Consider the following 6,000-nt stretch of genomic DNA (forward strand, 5'->3'; position numbering starts at 1 on the left):
AAAACATCATCCATACATGTCTATGTATTTATTCCATATATGAAGGGTTTAAAATAGAGACTTGGGTGCTTCCATTACCACCGAAGAGATGGTAAGCATCTTTTTCCTTAACATTTGCATGCAAACGTTAGGAAAGCTGCCACCAACTGAACTGGATGTTTCCAATTGGTCTCTTGTGCTGCTGTGATCCTCACGGATGGCCAGGTGTGTGCCTGCAACAGTGTGATGGCTGGGTTATGGGTGAGCCGGCTGGGTGATGGTGTCCAATTGTTCCATCAAACACTGGCCTAGATGTGGCTGCGAAGGAATTTTGTAGCTGTCATTAGCATTTATAATCAGTTGATTTTAAGTAAAGGAAATTATCCTTAATAATGTGGCTTTATCCTTTCAGTTGCAAGCCTTATGAACAAAAATAAGGTTTCCAGAGGAAGGAGAGATCCTACCTCAAGAGTACACTGTCTACTCCCCTCTGAGCTTCCAGTCAGCTGCCCTACCCTACGGATTCCGACTCAAGGTTGCAGCATCAACTCTTGGTGGAATTTCCAGCTTGCATACCTCTCCTATGGATCTTGGAGTTGCCAACTCACAATTGCATGAGCTGATTCCTTGAAATAAATCTCTTTATATATACATCACCTCTCCCATCCTCCTCTCTGCTTATTCCTGGCCAACAGGACCCCAGGTTTGTTTAGGTGACAGTGCACCCAGAACTAGGAAATGATTCATGATTGTCATGGAAATACTATACACTTTTCCCAGGGCTTAGCCTAGAGGAGGCATGAGGGCTAGTTCTGCCCACTGGGATGTGAGAGAAGTGGTCCAGGAGATTCTGAATAAGATCATCTCCCTGAAAAAAAAGAAAAATGAGATACACAATAAGAGGACCCTCTCCTTTCTTCCAGCTCTGGACACTGTTATGTGAGAGACAATGACTAGCAGGCTATATAAGCTTGTTGAATGAATGAATGCTCATTTTGTGACAGTAACACGATTCTAACTGATTTGGTCAGTTTTCAAAAGAAAGTAATAATTTGCAACAATAATTGGTTATCGGTAGTCAAAACAAGAGTCAATCTCAAAATAATGCTTTACTGTCCTCTCTGGAGGAAACCAATTAGAACTAGATTGAGTTGGAATTTAAGTTAAATAAGTGCAGATAGCATTAAAACAGCCCAAATGCAGCCTTATATTAAAAAAAAAAAGTAAGAACTTTCCTTTCTTCATTTCTAGTATCTATTTAATTTTTTAAAGAATTAAGTAGTGAGATTGCATTTTCACTCTCTCTGTCTCTTAATTTTGCCTTTCAGAATGATCTAAAAATTGGGAGAGGCAGTCGTCAGGGCACAGGGAGATGTTAAAATAAAATCATATTCCTGAGATCATTAGAGTTTTATTTGACAAAAGGGTTTTGAGAAATAAAAAGATACAAAATCAAAGATCAATAAGTCCCCCTACCCTATTTTTTTTCATCATTAGAGCTAATCAAGTTACAGACGATGAAGAACTCTTGAAGATCTCCTCGGTCCCTCTGTTAGCTTAGACCCAGCTAGTTAGCCGTCACAACAAGTCTAGCACTTTGCATATGGTTGTCTGTCCACCACCCAGCTACAGCGGCATGACCAAGTTCAAAGAAAGCACAGCCCATGAAATCACAGACCTGTATTTGTTTCCAAAAGAAAATCACACAGGATCATTTGGCCAAGGTATCAAACTGCAAGAGTTTCCTGTCCCCTGGTTGTTATCCTGCCCCCAGTGCTGTCATTTTGTTTCTAAAATGTCCTGCAACTTTTAGATCTGTTCTCTGAAAGAGAAACTGGACCACTCTCAGTTACAGCTAGGAGGCTTGTTTGTGGCTACGTAGCAATAGTTGGGGAACAGAAACAGAGCGGAAGCCTCACTTCTGCAGTTGTCATCCCATATTTGTGACTGCGCTCGTGTCTGGATTCTGTATTTCCAAAGTTGTGACGTTAGAGGGAAGGAGGAGAGCAAGGAGAATATGGAATACTATATAAACACACTGCATTTCTCTTAACATTTCCCTTTGTAGACCTTTATGGACTCCTACGGTTTACATAAATTCTTTATTAATTTTGTTATAGTAATTTTTTTTTTTTTTTTTTAAGGAAAGACAGAGAGAAGGAAGGAAGGATAGAAGGAAGGAAGGAAGGAAGAAAGGGAAACATCTTTAAACATTTTCTTGTTTTATTGTATTTTGTTTTTCCGTTTTTTGTTACATGGGCTGGGGCCGGGAATCGAACCGAGGTCCTCCGGCATAGCAGGCAAGCACTTTGCCCGCTGAGCCACCGCGGCCCACCCTAATTTTGTTATAGTAATTTAAAACTCCAGTATAAGCAGAGTGGTGAATGCTGTAATAGTCATAGACATGTAACAAGAAACAAGCACAGAGAGGTATTTTCATCAGTGCTATTAATTTCAGAGTTCCAAATGTAGTTGTACCTTTTCTTGGCAAATATCTGCAGAGATAACAATCCTTCTAGGTGCTACCTCCAAGACTACCTGGGAAGAATCCGGAAGAAGAGAGACGGAGAATAATGTAGAGCTATTGCCATCTAGTGGTAATAACGCAAACATCAAGCACTTTTCATAGATAACAGGAACGGGACTTTTTTTTTCTCACAAAGGCATAAATATTTTGCAATTTCATTTCTCTGTTCTGTGCATATATGTTGGATTAAAACTTTTCTTGAAATAAATCATGAATGCTTCTTTTTGTATGAGAACAATTCAAACCTCCAGCCGCACTGAAACTTTCATTTATTCATCAAACATTTATTGAGCAGTGGGGATGCAGAGATGAGCCATCCTCAGAGCCCCTATTTCAAAACCTGATTCAAAAGTTATGAGCAATTATTCTTGATTTCATTTGTGTATGCCGGGAGCTTTCTTGCATATTTTTTGGTGCATGTGCTCTGTCTCTTTCTGTTTTTGTGTCTCTCTCCCTTGCTATATATATATATATATATATATATATATATATATATATATATACACACACACACGTTACGCAGTGCTAAGTATTATGCATACTACAAACCAATTCCAAAAATAGAGATAATACAAATAATATGTTAATTACAATATTTTAACATTTAAATTATTTTTATTAATGAAATAAAAGTCTACATTCTGCTCACTACAATTATTATCATTAATATTTTAATATTGTAATGTGATGGAATATGTGTCATCATTTTTCAAAATTTTGGTTTAAGTATTTGTGCTGCAGAATTGGCTCTATTCATTTTACTTCAATACTTGGTTTTGGCAGCAATGATAGCTACAGAATATTTTTCGAAAGTCCTGTGGATGCAACAGAAGAAGTATGTTATTGGTTGTACTTTCTAAATTATGATATTAATTTCCATTCAAAATGTTTCTCTTTCATTGTGAAAATTTAATAAATGCCCTCCTTTCCTGATATGAAAATGAAATTTTGTGTGTGTGAATGAATTAGGAGGGATTTCACTTTAATATTGTCATCAAATGGCTTTAAAACTCACTCAAGGCCCTTCATTTGGAAGATCTTAAGATAGGTCAGAGTATTCTGTTTCAGTTTTTTAAAAATGTACAGATATGAGAATATTATGTGAGACATTTTTGGCAACACTTGGTATAAACATTTCCAAACATCCATTTTAAGCATCCCTTCCCATAGCAGCATTAAAAACCAAACCAAACCAACCACCCAGACAAAAACCAGTTACTTTCTCACTCATTGTTAAAATGTCACCTTTACCTTGAAAGGTGATAAGTGTCTTTATCTTTTTTTGAGGATATCTCTGAGGTGGCTGCTTGACAGCTACTTGTCATCACAGAGAAAAGATCAGCAGATTTGGAACGCTTGCCATTTAATAAAAGGAACATGTTACTGCATTAGGTTCTTTGCAAAAAGACAAGGAGTAAACTATGTTGCACAAAACAAAAATGAAAACAGTGCATGAAACAGACACGGTCACTTCTTATGTCAATGTAAATTGATGTATTATAAAGGTCTACACTGTGATACAAAATTCTAAATTCCACAAAACCAAGCATGCATAGTTGTCGCTATGATACATGTGCTTGAAGGAACACGTGCGCGTGCAGCTGCAAATCCAGATTCTCCTCTCGGAGTGTGGCTCATCCCTTAAGTGACGTGTGACTGGTGAAGACATGAACCAAGTGAGAATGCCACCATCAATCAGATATTATTAAAGCCTAATTTTCTTTGTAATGTTTTAGACAAAAATGAATATAAATAGAAGTTTTAACACATTATTTTGAGGGCCTCGGAAACCTTTTCACATTTGGGTGCTCCACCCTTAGTCCTTAGGGACAAGGAATTCTTTGGAGATAGCTCCAAAGTAGGAACTCTTCCCTTTGTAGTAGTAGCTGAGCTACATTCAGTTCTGAGTGAGGGTGGACATTTCCCCAAAACTTAGACATGTCAGCTGATAAATAGCTGGTGCTTCTTGTTCCTCAGGGAATTTCAAATGTTCCTGAGCTACTGGAAACTTTTATTCCTGTTTGGTTCGAGGAAGCATAACCTACTCCCCAGAGCATCCTCCATTTAGAGAACACATGGTCCTTAGACGTGTTCTCCAAGTCTCTCTGGGCTGGTACTTTAACTTCCTTCAGCTGGACTTTTCCTTCATCTGGGGTGTCTTGGTGCTAGAACCTATTGCGGAAGAAGGATTTCTGCTGGATCAGATTTCTGGGTCTGCTCAGCTACAGGTCCTACGACAAAATTAAGAAAAGGCTGACAAGTCAGAAGCACCAGGGACTTTGACAGCCTCAGGGGTCTAGGAAGAGTAAGACTCTGAGAGTCCTGGAGCCCTGGACATCTGATTGTACCATCCCACAGAGCCACGAGGGCTAGGGGAGAAGGTATGGGGCATCAGGGCCACTGGTGGGGGCTGGAGTTGGATGCCAGGCCCTTCCTCTGATAGGGGGAGGAAGTGCCAGTCTCCAAACTCTGGGGAGGATCCAGGCCAGGTTTTATTTCATCATCTTCTAGTCTGGTGAACCGAAGGCAGCAGGATTATCTGGATCTATCAGCTTTAGTAGATGAGGGACTCAAGTTCAGTCCCATCTCTGTTCCTAGTGATTCTTTCCAAGAATGAAAACAAGCAGAAGCATTTCATTCGGTTTTTTTTTTCTCAAAAAAGGCTATAAACTCAAATAGTGAGCAATAACTTTATTTATAATAAAAACTGTGGCATTTGCTTAAAATTATTAATCCTCACACAAGCTTGACACATTCTATTTCTGTGCAGAGGTGATTGAATTGAGATATTTTGATTCCTAATGACTTTGTTTATATAAAAAATAGAAGCTGTAGGATTTTAGTCAAGGATGGAAAGTACATGTCACTCATATTGCCACTTCTTCATTACTGACAGGCGTTGCCACCTAGCTACTCCCTTTTTGTTGTAATTTTTAGGCAAGGCTTCCAGCATGACTGAATGTGAGGCATTCTTCCTACAAGCAAGAATTGCTACCTAACTTTCACTTTTCAAAATGATCTGTCATAGGATGGTGCAACGGTGGCTCGGTGGCAGAATTGTCACCTGCCATACATGCCGGAGACCTGGGTTTGATTCCTGGAGCCTGCCCATGTCAAATATATTATGAAACATTTTAAATTCACACAAAGAAAGAGTATTATGAGTTCCCATGCCTCATCACTCATCGTCAAAAGTTATCCACATTTTGCCAAGCTTTTTTCATCTATCCAACTCCCCCCACACGCCACTTTATGTGCATATGCTTTATTGTTTTAAAATAAAATCAAATTTGACTTCAATTTCCAACCCAGTAACTGTCCAGAAAGATAAATCTTTTGTGAGTCCTTTTCCTGCCCTACTTTCATGCACGGTGACAGGCTGTTGTTAGAACCATATATTCACAGAGGGCTCTCCTCCATTCTGGAGGAGCTGATGAGTCCATCTTCCTATCTCCATAAAATCTCTGAGCCCTGTGGCTCCAGAGCTTTCGTGA

The sequence above is a fragment of the Tamandua tetradactyla genome, chromosome 2 (genome assembly GCF_023851605.1).
Source record: "Tamandua tetradactyla isolate mTamTet1 chromosome 2, mTamTet1.pri, whole genome shotgun sequence".
Classification (NCBI taxonomy): Eukaryota; Metazoa; Chordata; class Mammalia; order Pilosa; family Myrmecophagidae; genus Tamandua; species Tamandua tetradactyla.